The sequence below is a fragment of the Myiozetetes cayanensis genome, unplaced genomic scaffold (genome assembly GCF_022539395.1).
Source record: "Myiozetetes cayanensis isolate MyiCay16 unplaced genomic scaffold, myiCay2020 scf5-8, whole genome shotgun sequence".
In the NCBI taxonomy this organism is placed as follows: Eukaryota; Metazoa; Chordata; class Aves; order Passeriformes; family Tyrannidae; genus Myiozetetes; species Myiozetetes cayanensis.
In genome coordinates, this window is record NW_026087742.1 from 17477885 (window position 1) to 17491253 (window position 13369).

Sequence of the window (13369 nt, forward strand, 5' to 3'; positions counted from 1 at the left end):
GCTTCCCTCCTCACACTCCAGCATCCTCTCACTCACTTTGGCCCCGTCACCTCACAGCACAGCAAAACAGAAAGCTCGACAGGGACATCCTCGAGAGTCCACTTCACTATATAAATAAATAATCCGCTTCCTCTAGACGTGTCTCTCAGGAGGGCAGGATCTTCCTCTGCTGATTAAAAACCAGGAAGACTTTGCAGGCACACAGGCCCAAAGCTTTGTTTGGAGCTCCCACCTAAACAATAGGCCAACCCCGAGTAAGGGTGAACTAAGCGGACATTTCAAAACCTGCAACTGAGTATCCAGATCCATTCAACTGCTTCCTCCAAAGGAAACTGATGGACCAAAGTGTGGGGAGGGCCATCACAGTGCAAGATTTTGCTGAGGTCACTTTTACCCACAGACTTTATGCTGCCTTGGTACACAGAGCTGAGGGGAGGCAGATGAGCACAAGCAAGCACACACAAGAGATACAAGGAAAATACTGATTTACTACCAAGGGAAACACTTAAAAGATTATTTTACACAGACACACACACATAGGCTATTCTCTCTCATATTGATGGGAATATCTTTCTCATAGTAATGGGAAATGGACACATTCAACCATTACACTTAGCTATGTGTAATCTACTTCCCTTATTTAAGATTTTCTATACTAAGAAATAAAGTTAAAAACTTCCTTCCCTTGCTGTACTTCTGACACTCATGCTTTTTATTTAGTCGAACAGTTTTTAAAGAATGGCACTGGAGCTTCTGCTTACTCTTTCAAGAGTGGAACACAATGTTAATCAATACAACGGAGGAAGTAAATTGTGAATAATTGCTTGCATTAATATATTTGCTACCAGTTTTGCCATTCTTCATTTTGCAGACACCAAATTTCTCTCTATAAACACCTCTGTTTCTCCAAAAGCAGCTGGAAATTAATTATGCTATTTTTATTTTCTTATTAATTCATATGCTATAGTTCTGTAATCAGTGCTGGATCATGCTGCAATTTTGTGTACTTGTTTCAAAATACATTATGAGCACTTGATGACTGATGTTTAACACAATGTACGAAAGAGAATCTCAAACAAATTAGAGGGAAGAAATACAAATAAAGACACTTCACTTAAATATGGAAAAGAATCACCCACATATTCAGATAAGAGGTAAACCCTGAAACTAACAACTTTGTGGCACGGAACATTTACTGATTAGAGCTGGACCAGGCAAGAAAGTTTACACTATTTAAGATGATATTTGGATATAAAGAAACCTTTTGCAAAGAGGAAGAACATCTAAAGCCAGACAATGAAGTGGAGGTGAAAATGTTACCTCTTTCAAAATCTATCATCTCTGACTACTGATTTGCAGTACATGAGGATGCTCTCCTTTCCTACCCAGATAACCAAACTGGGAAGCAAACATACTCAAACAAAATGGCTTATCATCCACCAAATGGCATTCTCACACTTCATGCTCTTCCATCCTCTTCACAATTATGTGAACTCTGCATGTTTCAGCAATCTCTTTCTCTCTATTCCCAGCTCTTCCTACATTGCTCATCATCAGGTCAGGGACAGCATATAAGCTTGTGTGTTGATCGCAGAGTACAACAGGTGCCTGACCCTGGTAGGACTATCTGAACATCAATAATTAAGAATAATGTGAAATCTGCAGCTTTCCTGAGGAATTACAGACCATCAGGAACTCCAGGCAGCAGACCTGCAAAGGGGTGCACATTGCTGATGCAGCTCTGGTCCTGGCTTTTTGTTCAGGAATCCAGTTGCATAGTTCTAATTGCAGGATTGAGCTCTTCAGATGTTAGGACAAGACAAACTGATGTTCCTGTACTTCCCCATACAGTTTTAGGAAAAAAAAAAAAAAAAAGGCATGATGTTGCTAACTGCAGTTAAATGTAGACATGATGTGGCTCAAAGACCACTGGTGGAAAGTAAACCAAAACATGGCCAACCACAAAAATGCCTTTTTCATCAACCTGACAAAAAAGAGCAACTTCCTTCCAACTTCCACAGACAAATTTTAATGCAGAACATCCTAGCATTTCAGCTCCACTGACTTTCACGGAGTTACTTCACACTGAAGAAGATAAAATGAGGTAGAATTCAAGTCCTCCCTCACTCCTACCATTTTCACTCCCTGTTTTCTTTATCCAGCTTCATCTCCAAATTTTTCAAGATGTCTCTCTCCTAAATACTGCTTTGACAACCACAGAAAAATGCATTCTCTCACATGCAGAAACAAAAAAACTAGGATTATTTGCTTCATAGAAGAATGCACAGGCTGCAGAGGGAAGACATACTATGCTACTGCAAGAGATATAATCCTAACTGTTATCATGTGACATGCCTTCCCCACTGCCATTGCTGGATAACTCTTGATTGTGCAGGACAGGGATACAAATGAAAAAACAAAGAGACAACTTCTGACGTGGCATAAGCTTAAAAGTCCTTTCGTAGCCAGCAGAAAAAAACATACGGGGGAAAGAACTGAAAGGTAATTGTTGAAAGCCACCAACCCAACAGCAGTAAAGTACTGCCTGACACTCAGGAGGACAGTGTAGTCACTAATCCTCGACCCAGCTCACCAGAGGCCCAAGACCAGGTTTAAGTCTTCCTTGAATCCTGCAACAGGCCAGCTCAGTCCCCATTAACAATACTAAGGGGAAGGCCTTTAATGTGTGCATGCAACCCTGCCATGGGGAACTCTGGGTTTCAGAAGTGCAGGATAAAGCCCCTCCTGAGAGCATGGATAGCAGAAACCTTCCTGTTGCTACACCTCCATAAGAGGAGAGGGACCCCACAGCCGGGAACGCAGTACGTGTGGTTTCACAACATCTCAAAGCAGAATCCTCAACAGTTTGCTACATGCATATTGCCTTTCAGAAAGAAAAAGCAATAAATAAATAATAAAAACCCCCAAGCAGAACACACCAAGCAGGCAGAGGCAAGACACCTTCCCACTTCCCCTCAGAAAGGGGAGGCACAGGCAGGACTTGATAAGCTTCTTGTCAAGAGAGCTTCCACTTGCATTAAGTTCCATAGATCCCATGTTGTGCAAGTCCACTGAATTATTTTTATCTTTGCTGAATGAGGCTCTGCAACATTAAGGGTCAATAAAATGCTGCTTCTTATTTTCAGAATTTGCTACACTTTATAAAATCTCTAACACAGAAACACCCACATGGAAGATTTCTGACAATAAAAATTCTATGCTTCCTAAGCAACTGATTTTCTTAGTGTAGTCTCATAAAATCCTGTTAACTTTCCTTCCCCTCGCTAAAAATTGAAATTTTGTTGTACTAGCTTCCTTTGTGCTCAGATATGCCTGAAGCTAGCTTATTTTCACATGCTGAATTGTCCATGCTCACAAGGACTTGCTATTACATTATGCATTTGTGTGCTATAAAGGAAAAGGCACCAACACTGGAAAGCGTCAAAACCATGCTTTTCCTCTTTGTCAATTCATCTTTTATGCAATTAATTTATAAATATTAAAAATAAAATGCTGCTACAATTGTGAGAATACTACAATTCAGTCTACACTCAGACATTAGGTAAAGTACGCTTTACTCCTCAAATACAACTCTGATTTTTACATCAAAATTTTATTTTCAGTAACAAGACACCAGTGAACAGCAAATCTGAAAATCTTGCACGTTTACTGCAGTAAAAGTTCAATAAGTAAGTTACCCTATTTGTCACAACACTGCCAGAGTGCCAAAGTAGCTGCTTCTGTCAATTCTATGTTTCATAAGAAAATTAGTTGATTTCACACTAAATTATGAATACAAAAAATAATTTAATTGTGAAGAGCTATTTCACCTGAATCATATTTTGAGAATTTTGCAATGAAAAACCATTATCTTCCTCTTGCCAACTTCACAAAGTAAGTTAGTCTTAAATAAGTGTAAGAGTAATAAATAGTGCAATGAACACAGCAGCTTAAATACCATGTTTACTGGCAAAAACTCCTAAGTAAGCTCTCCTCCTACTTTAGACTCTCCTGTCAATAAATATAACTAAGTTGCAAGTCAGTAACTTCATACTATTCTGAAGGTGGGATTTTGTTTTTTTAAAGCAGCTTTATGAATCAAAGTTGAATATTAGCAAAATACGCCCAACTGGCACAGAACTGAACAAGGCTATTCACATCTCAAGACAGGCCATTTACCAGGAAAGCTTCAGAGCAGCAGCATACACCAAGGGGAAGGACACAAAACTAGGAAGTCAGATGTGGATTTTATTCCATTCCCTGCTAATGCTAACCAGCTAAGTGACTGCAGGCAAGCCTACGCTCTTTCACAGCTTTGTATCTGATGCCTAAAACAGGGACAAAAATGATTGTTCCTGGTTTTGAGGTGTGTGATTACAGTACGGCTTATGTACTTCGCCAGACAAGACAGAAAGCACATGAATAAGACAATGCCTAGAACTGCCAATTATTAATAACATCATTATAATTGAGAGAATAGCATGTGCTTTTTTCTCTTTCAAGCAATGCAATCCAACAGCAGCCCACCAAGCCATTCTTAAAGTTGAAGTAATCCTTACGCTGGTTCAGGCTTTATCCCTTCTGAAACTATCAAGAAGGGGGACAGCAGGAGTCTTTAGCTAAATTCACATGGTCCACTAATACCACCCTCATCCCATTGCTCTCAGATAGAAACACTGTATCATCACTGATCTTGAAAAAATAAAAACAAAATAATAAAATGAAAGTAAGCCCTAATAATCTTCTGACATAAAACAGGATGAAAAAGCTTCTGGCAGTGATACCCCAGGAAAGGGGGAAACATGGTAGAAGGAAAAGAAATAAACTTAATATTACAGAAGTCAGAATGTCGACCTTTTCCTATTTCTTCTCAGGAATATTTTGAAATACATTTCAGTCCAGTTTTATAGGCTTCTAAGTAATAAAGAAAACATAAATTAAGTTTACAGTAAGGTAAAACAGTAACTGTACTGCTTTAAAACAAACTTAATTCACTCACTCAAGAAAACTGTCCCAATATATAGGCACCATATGATCTAATGATACAGGGAAGTACCATTAGTCTCTGTTTGCAGGTGGCAAAGGGACATCTGGCTGTGCTTATAAGAGTAAAGACCCTGGAAGCCACCAGCAGGCCACAGCAGTGCTGCTGACTCCACCAGCAGCTGCAGCAGGCCACCCCCACGACAGGGCACAGAAAGTCCAACTTGGGTCCAAAATTTGGTAAGCGGCCTCTGGTTTTGACTACATCACTTGCCAGAACTCAGAGACAGCCTGTGACACACTCAAAATTAAAACCAAAATTTCGGTTCAGTTCCAATTTTAATTTACAGTACCTTCCACTAACAAGGAACAGCCTTCAGATAAAAAGGGAGGCCTGAAAGCCACGTACCGTTGAAAGAGAGGCAGTGTCTCACCTCGCAGGTGCCCAAATTTCACTGCAGGTGCACTTACAACCTTCACATCACAGCAGAGCCTTGCACACCACAGGTCTCGTCTACCTTACTGGCACCTTTCCCACCAACACATGTGGTGGAAGAGTAACTCTCCCCAGCTCACTTGGTGAAAATTTCCTCTCCTCAAACCACTCTCCTCCCAGGCCTACGCCAGAAGACTGCCCTGCCTCACACCATGTTGACTGAGCTGCAGAGACACTGCGCATCCTCAGCCCGCAGACCACGAGTGGCAGCAACCTGGAAAAACTTTAAGCTCTGAATGCGAGCAATTGTATCAGTGAATTTAACAAGACTTGTCATCTGCTTAAAGATATTCACATGCTTACAGGATCACAAGCTACGGAACCACTAATTTACGAACAAAGTGTATTAAGATCATTCTGGATGAACAGGAAAAACGTTAGCTAGAAAATAATTGCACGATTACCTCTGATATTTTATGTAGAAAACTGACATTTAATATCTTTAATTATTCACACAACAGCTATGAAAGAGAAAGGTTTTCTTCCTTGAACGGGAAAATAAACATGGTCAAATTCCTCTCCATCCTCACCACTCCTACACTCCTTTCCTAAATAAACCTCCTGCTGAAGCCAATGGAAGTTTCGCAGGCAAAGAGCTTACAGCAAGCAGTGCCCAAAAACTCCAAAGCATCGAAGACAAGCTTCTTAAATGTTCTGAGTTTACCTCAACACGGAAACCAGTCACATTTCTGATAAATTATGTGTCCGCTTGACATGGTTTATCAGCTTGCTGTGCCAAGAGGGACAGTAGTATGCAATGAACTTTTGAGACCATGGGCCAATTTTTGAAGCATTCACAAGGCCACTTCTAAGCAGCTTCGCCTTCCAGCCTGTGATACACCACCACTGCACTGGCATTTGTTAAGCAAGACCAGAACTCAGGTGTCTCTCCTGAACATCAAGACTGAATTACTAAAATCCATTCATGAACAGTTACTTTAGTGAGAACTGTATAATAAAAGAAATCTTCCCTTTTACCAAAATAAAAGCTCCCTAACGTAAATGGAGGTTTCTAGTCATAGACAAATCTAATGAAATCTCTGCTCTCACCTTCACTAAGCACATTATTTTTATTGCCTTTTTTAAGCTATGAGGAAATGTATTTTTCTTCCTCTAAAGTTTCTACTATGTCTTTTTCGTCAAAAAGATACCCTATCCTTCTTTTCTTTTATCAAGCGAGTTCAACATCAGGCAAGAATTACATGTAGCATTATGCACAAATTCAAGGTCCACTCCTCTTACAGCATGGAAAGATTATGATCACCACTTCACTTTCAGGATCAACATTCCATGCATCCAAAAGACTTCATCACATAAAACTAAAATGAGATAATGGCTGAAGAAGCTACCTGAAGCACGGTCCGTGAGCTACTCTCGTTCAGTACCCTTTACTATTACTCCAAAAAATGAAAGAGTCCTTAGCGCTCACAGCACTCTGACTCTTACCTAAAAATACAGAAAATTAAGTTCAGAAATCAGTACATTTGTATTCAGTCCTGAACAACATTTTGAAGCCTATCTGCCAGTTTTTGAATTTCCAAATGCGTTTTTACTTGGAAAAAATTGTTGCACCAATTACTCTACACAGAACACAATCCTTGTCAGTAATGCTCTAAAACCAAAAGCAATATTCTCCCATACAACTAGTCTGTCAAAGAATTTCAGTAACTGAATTTGATGTTTATACTCTTAAACCTACACATACCAACCTCACTGCACACAAAATCTGTATGCCTGAAATTTGGGTGTAAATCTGCAGGAACTGGAGAACTGCAGAATCCTCCCTTCAAACCAACTTCCCATTGTGGTTATCCCAGCCTTAGGACTAGCTTTGTGGTCATAATATCAGACCAGAACAGCTGCTACCAACAGCCCCCTTCAAGTCAGCACGTTTGGGACCATCACTTATCCTATGTCTGCTATACACTGCCTGGAAAAGGTCAAGAGTATGTTATTAATCATTTGCATTTATGAGCAGTAAGCTTACCCCAAATACATGTCTTGTCTTGTTTTTAACTATGTACACAACAGTACCAAAAAGAAATGCTACCTCCCACTTCCCCATTTTGGACCAAATGCAGTTCAGTGCCACCATGGAAGATCATATGAGAAATGCTCCAGATGCCACTCATTTTATGTCATCTATGAATGTGACCCCAAAAATTTAGAATCTCTTTTTAAACTTCTACTTCAGCTTAAAAAGTGTCAAACCTTTCAAATGGTGTCAAAACTTTTCCCAGAATACAGACAAAAAAAAAAGTTGTTGTCTACCTGAAAGCTTAGGAATACTAGTAAGTTAGTTACTAAGATTCATCTTTCAAATTGATTGGTACCTGCATTAATCAATGCCAAAAGAAAAAACACTAACACAGAGAGAGCATGGAAGGAATTCTAATTAGCTCTCAGTTTATGTGTTAAAACTGAACCAACTCCTGTTGCAGTAGCATTAGAGTTCCGCTAAACTTCTCACTGATTCTTGACCTCCAGAGTTTTCTAATTACCTATCCTGTTTATATTTTGGTACTTTTCTACCACTGAATTTTAAAAGGACTTTACATGTTCATGAAATTTTCAATCTGTGTGTTGCACTTGACATATTCTAACGTTACTCTGGTTTCAAACTTTTGCCCTAAGTCAATCAGCTATCTTTACGAAACAAAGTTTAAGGGCAAAAAAAAAAAGAGAAGGAAAAAAAGAAGTGAAGAGAGCTCTGAATATGCACAGCCTTTTAATTCCCCGGTTATTTGGATGCACCCCTACATATAAACTTTGTTATCTAGCAGCTGCTATGAGCACCCAGAGAAGATGTGTTTTCTGAGGCACTAAAACCTGAAAAAGCATCTTCCACACAAAAAGTGGCAGCATGAGGACCTCTATCTTGTCAACAACAATAGAGTTCTTTTTCCATGTGTACAGTTTACATACTTACCCAGGAAGGCAAATGGAAATTACAGACAGACGAAGATGAAGCTGTCCCAAAGCCTTTGTCATGTGATAGTGACCTATAAAGTATCAAATAAAGGCACATCATCAGCACATCATGATTTTACAATATTGTAACTCACCACAACGTCAACAAGAGGAAAGATCCCAAAACTTGAAACTTGCTTCCTCCTCACCCCCAACCCCAGCTAAGTTTTCAATAAAACAAGATGACAGTCGCAGGGATCGGTAAGGAGCAAGGAAAAGATGCATCGTGTCTTTAAAGGGCATTAGGAGTGGGCAAATGGAGCAAATTATCTGAGTGTGCATCAGCAGGGTGGGTTATTTTTCCTCTGCCTCTCGCACACATGGATGCACGTTTATGCGCACACACAGACACATATACGTACACACAGGGATGCATCACGTAATCATTTACATGCACACACAGAGATACTCGCACGTATTATCAAAATAAAAGGCAGAAAGTTGACCATCATCTGCAAGGAGGCATACATAACAATGAACCCCGGGAACTTACACAAGTGAGCGATCAATCCCCGCGCGTGGATAAGCCAAACAACGCAAAAATTAACAACAAGAATAAGCCGCCAGACCGCAGGTACGAGATCCACCCGCGGAGACAGACAGACAGACGAGAGGGACGGACGGCAGGCTGCGAGGCTGGAGCACAGTTCCAGGTAAAGCCCGTTCCCCCCCGGCAGAGCCCAGCGGAGCCGCCCGGGGAGCCGCGGCCGCCCCTCGGCCACCGCAGCCCGCGGGGACAGACCCCCGGCCAACGCGGGGGGAGCAGCGCTCGCAGCCGCCGCCCGCCCGCCGCCCACCCCGCCCGTGCAAAGTGTAGGGCCACCGGAATCCGGGCTCCGGGGTGGGGTGGAAAGAAAAGGTATTAAATATGGAGAAAGACCGCCGTGACCCAGGGTTTTCCCGTCTCCCCCCCGCGCCCCCCGCCCCCGGTCACCATCAAGTTTGCATCCTAGTTACAAAATGTCGATCTTGAAGGCTGACAAGACACAGGGAGAGGGGGAGAGAGCGAGGGAGAGAGAGTGAGTGAGAGAGAGAGAGAGAGAGAGAGAAGAGAGAGTCCATCTTGCTTTGAGGGGGGAGGAGAGGAGCAATAATGCAGCGCATAAATCTCACCCTCCCAGGGGAAAAGTCTCCACAACACCTTTGGGGGCGGGCGGGTGCGCAGGGAAGGGGCGGCGGCGCGGGGAGGGGGCGCGGGGGGCTCCCCGGCCCTCCCAGCTGCCCTCCCCGGCGGGCTCCGGCGAGGCAGGCTGGCAGCAAACACCTCCCTGCTGCTCCCCTCCTCCTCCCCGCGGGCCCGGGCGATGATCCCGCTGCTGCCGCCGCCGCTGCCACCGGGGAGGAGGTGCCGCCGCCGAGAGAGCCACATGGAGACCGGCACCCCGTCCCTGCCCCGGCGGCCGAGCCGGGCCCCTCCGCCGCCCCGCCGGGCTGCGGGACTTGGACGTGTCACCAGCAGGACGGGCAATGGTTTCGGCGCCCCAGGCCCGAGTGACCACCGCCGGCCTGGCGGCGCCCCGGCCTCCCCGCACACACTCACCTCCGCAGAAAACTTTTAACCGCGGGCCTCCCCCGGAAAAAGTGGCGAATCCGCCCCGCACACGGTTAAAGCCCCGCGGCCCCCCGGCTCGGCTGGCGGCGAGCGGGGGAGACCCGGGCACGGTCCTTCCCCGCCCCGGCGGGGAGGGAGGGAGGAGGCAGCAGGCAGGGAGGGAGGGGGCGGGCAGCCGCCTGCCGGTGCCTCTCGCCCCGCCGCCGTGCATGTCGCCTCGGCGGTTCTCGCATCGCTTCGTTTTACCTTCCTCATTCAGCGGCAGCAGCGGGCTGCCACCGATATTCCTAACGCAAACCTGCTGCCGTGCGACGCCCGGGATTAACGCGACTGCCTCCTTTCCCCTGCCTCCAACCCTTCCTTCCTCCTCCTCCTCCTCCTCCTCCTCGCAAACCCACACTGGATCGGCTCTCCTCACAGCCATGCAAGTTTCATACATTGCAAATAAACCCGAGAGGAGGAAGAGCGAAGCGGCTGGCGGGGAGCGGGGGGGGGAGGAGGAGGAGGAGGAGGGCTGCTTTCTGTAATTTACCAGCGACCCGATCTCGCAGCAGCAAATAACAGCCGAGCACCCATCCGGCTCCCGGCGGCCGTCAGAGCCCCTACCGAGGCGGCCGCCCCCTCCCCAGGGTGCCCCTCGCCAAGTTTTCTGTCATCGCGACCACCCAATGTCACAACTTACCTTCAGAAATAGGACTTCGCGCGGCCGAGGCCTGCCGCCGCCTCCCCCCGGCCCCCGCCCGCCTCCCTCCCTCCCTTTCTCCCTCTCCACCTTAAACTTATTGACACAACATAATCCCGCATCCACGCGAAACTCCGGCAGGGCCGCCCGCCCGCCCCCGCTGCCCACCGGGGCCGCCGCCGCCCCGGGTGCATCGCCGATGACTACCGGAAAACGCACAGCCCAACTCTCCGGCCGAGCCCGGCGGCCGCTGTTGTTGTCGGGGTCGGCGCCGGGGTTTTTCCTCCCGCTCCCCGTGCGGCCGCCGGATCAGCTTCTCCCCCGTCTCCGGTTTTATATCCCCCACCGCCCTTTCTGCCGGCGGCGGCGCGGAGCCCCCCAGGCCGGCGGCAGCAGATACCGCTCCGCGCACTCTCCCCCGCGCCTCGCCGCCCCTCGGGATGAAGTTTCGTTTCTGCCTGCCGCGATTTCCCTGTCAAGTCCTCCCGGAGGAACGCACCGAGCGGCGGCCGGTGGCCATCCCTCCTCCTCCTCGCCCTCCTTCCCCTTCCTCCCTCCGCCGCTGCTCTTGCCTCTCTCTGTGGCGGCGAGAGGTGCCTGGTTTCAAACGCAGCCTGGCACTGGCTGGCCTACCCCCGCCGCCTCTCGGGCTCGGCTCGCTGGTGTGTTAAATGCCCTGCGCTGTACCGCGATCCACTTCGCCCCCTCCCCGTCAAACACACCCGGTCACCTCTGCCCTCCCGGCCGGGCGGAGGGCTGGCGGCACCAACCCACCCGTCCTCCGCTGCCCAAACTTTCCAAACGAAGGCAGGGCTGGAGAGAGGGAGGAAAAGTGACTGGGAGCAGCGGCAGCCGCTGCGCCGGGCATGGGAAGCTCCGCGCCGCCCTCCCGGCCGCCGGCGCCGCAGGCGGAGCGCGGGGGGCTGCCCCGCCGCTGGGGCGCGGATGGGAAAGTGGGGGGCGAGGGCACCCCTATGTCTCTCTCTCTCTCTATCCCTCCCTCCCTGCCTGCCACTGCCCGTCTCCGCCCGCCCGGTGCGGGGCGGCGAGCGGGCGCACTCACTCACCTCAGCGGGGCGCGCACCGCGGCGCTGGGCCGGACGCGGCTCGCAGCGCAGCCCCTCCGCCCCGGCGCCCGCGGAACGCGGCTCCACACAGAGCCATGCAACCCGGGCAGCGCCACAACACTCCCCGCGATATAAGCCGGCCCGTCATTGGCCGGCGCGCTGAGCGACGGGCCCGCCGGCCACTCAGCGCCGCCGTTACACCCGCGGCCCGCGAGGGAGCTACCGGCGCACACACTCCCCGCACACACTCACACAAAGATCGCCGCGCTGTCCCTCGCGGGGTTCGCGGAGCCCCCGGCCGTGGTGCCGGAGAGGGGCAGGGAGCGGGGGCCGCCCGGGGCAGCGCGGAGCCGTGCCGGGCACGGCGAGGACAGCCGCTGTCCATTGGCCGCCCGGGCAGCGCTGCGAGAGTAAACTACGCCTGCCCTGGGCAGCGCCGCGGGGTAGCGGGGTGCGGGCTCGGCCCGGCTCGGCGCACCCCGAACAGCTCCCCCGGTAACTTACTCGCCCGAGTTGGGCGGGTTTCATTCAGAGGCCAAAGCACGGAGAGCCAGAAGTTGCGGGAGGCGGCAGCGCATCCGCGCAGCCCCTGCTGGGGCAGTAAACACGGGGAGCCACCCCCGCGGCCCGGGGGCGGACGGGCCGAGCCGGCAGTGCCCCCTGACCCGGCCGCGGGGTCTGAGGCGGTGGCGCCGCGCGGGGATGCGGCGGAGCTCCGGGCGGTGCCCGCTGCCGGAGGAATCCTCGACCAGGCGTGGCGGAGAGGCCCTCACCGGGCCAGCATCGGCAGCACGGCCGACTTCACATCGGCTTCCCGTAGAGACAGCTCGGCCGGCAGAACTAGCGGAGTATAGCGCTGGGGTCTGCGCCACGCTCCGCGTCCTGCCCGGCCCCTTGTCCTGCACCTCGCGGACGGTACCATCCACATGGATGTGAAATTCATCTGAGAATTTCTGTGACTCACGGGCTGGTACGCACAAAGCGACAGTGTGAGGCCGGCAGCTTTTGGGTGGCTGCATGGCGATTGTGCTGACGGGTGTTGGAAAAGCCCCGTGGAAATGTAGTCTTAACTTTTTTGGAGAAGCTCCTTTCTGCTGCAGAAATCAAATACAACATGAAAGCGTACTATGTACGCTGATCCTGTGTAATAATGTTTGTGAAGGTTTGAATATATGCAACATGAGACCTTTATGGTTTTTAAGAAGAAGACACATGGCATTTATTCTTATGGTTAGGAAGCACTAATGTTTTTGTGTGGAAATGTCTCCAGGTGGTATGCTGACAAGTGGCATATTAAAAAAAGGGTCAGAAATAATAGTTGTAACAACAATGGAAACTGAAGTGTACTTGGGTTTTTTCCAATAAAAGAGCAATGTTTGTGCTTCACAATGGTTTTACATATCTGACGCTCCAAGGATGTTGCAACGAATTATTCCGTATGTTCTCAATCCTGAGCTTTATTCCATTGTGATGGTTGATTTCAGCATCTTCCCATGGTTTTCTTGCTCTTCTTGCATTCCTCCCACCTTTTCCAGTATGGCAGAATTACGTTGAATAACTGTGAAATAATATCTCTTATGTCTGAATAGTATAGTGGGGTAAAGTACAAGCTGATGTTA

The 13369-nt window shown here is 48.4% G+C and overlaps 1 protein-coding gene across 10 annotated transcripts in view; it reads right to left on the minus strand.

Annotated features, from left to right (window-relative positions):
- BBX (BBX high mobility group box domain containing) overlaps positions 1-11863 on the minus strand; it is a 152021-nt gene extending 140158 nt beyond the window's left edge. For 2 of the 10 annotated variants that reach the window (XM_050331551.1, XM_050331550.1), the window contains exons 1-2: positions 11751-11863; positions 8409-8481 (exon numbers count right to left, since the gene is read on the minus strand). The gene's annotated coding sequence lies outside the window, so the exon portion shown is untranslated. Of the gene's footprint in view, positions 1-8408; positions 8482-9989; positions 10505-10902; positions 11041-11182; positions 11266-11750 lie in introns of those variants that run through there. The other 8 variants (XM_050331558.1, XM_050331555.1, XM_050331556.1 and 5 more) reach the window with 6 other exon arrangements.
- Between the last annotated feature and the right edge of the window lie 1506 nt (positions 11864-13369).